The sequence below is a fragment of the Penaeus monodon genome, chromosome 24 (assembly GCF_015228065.2).
Source record: "Penaeus monodon isolate SGIC_2016 chromosome 24, NSTDA_Pmon_1, whole genome shotgun sequence".
Classification (NCBI taxonomy): Eukaryota; Metazoa; Arthropoda; class Malacostraca; order Decapoda; family Penaeidae; genus Penaeus; species Penaeus monodon.
In genome coordinates this window covers 9770834-9771116 of record NC_051409.1, presented here as the reverse complement: position 1 = coordinate 9771116, position 283 = coordinate 9770834, and the positions used below count along the sequence as shown (strand labels likewise).

Sequence of the window (283 nt, the reverse complement as noted above, 5' to 3'; positions counted from 1 at the left end):
CCCACATTTATCTAAGATGTGTACCCTCTCGATTTCGAAAGATGCACTGCCCTCGCGCGTGAATGTCCATAATGTGACCCTCAAGGATATAAATTCGTGTTGTGCAACGGCGATGTCAGTTTGCAGTGTGGAGGTGAAGGGAGAGCGCTTCGTCATGGTTAAGAAGGCTCAGGCCGCTGTTGCTGTGCTTGTGGAACAGTTGCGCTTTTCATGCAAAAGATAATTAGTGACGCATTGTGACGTTTGGGTTAGAAAATTGTATGTTTTAACTGCCAAATATATT

At 44.9% G+C, this 283-nt stretch overlaps 1 long non-coding RNA gene across 1 annotated transcript in view; it reads left to right on the top strand.

Moving 5' to 3' along the window:
- The first annotated feature begins 28 nt into the window (after nucleotides 1–28).
- The window catches only part of LOC119588550, a 1834-nt gene continuing 1579 nt past the window's right edge, over nucleotides 29–283 (top strand). The window contains exon 1 of the long non-coding RNA XR_005230111.1: nucleotides 29–258. This is a non-coding gene — a long non-coding RNA (uncharacterized LOC119588550). The remainder of the gene's footprint in view (nucleotides 259–283) is intronic.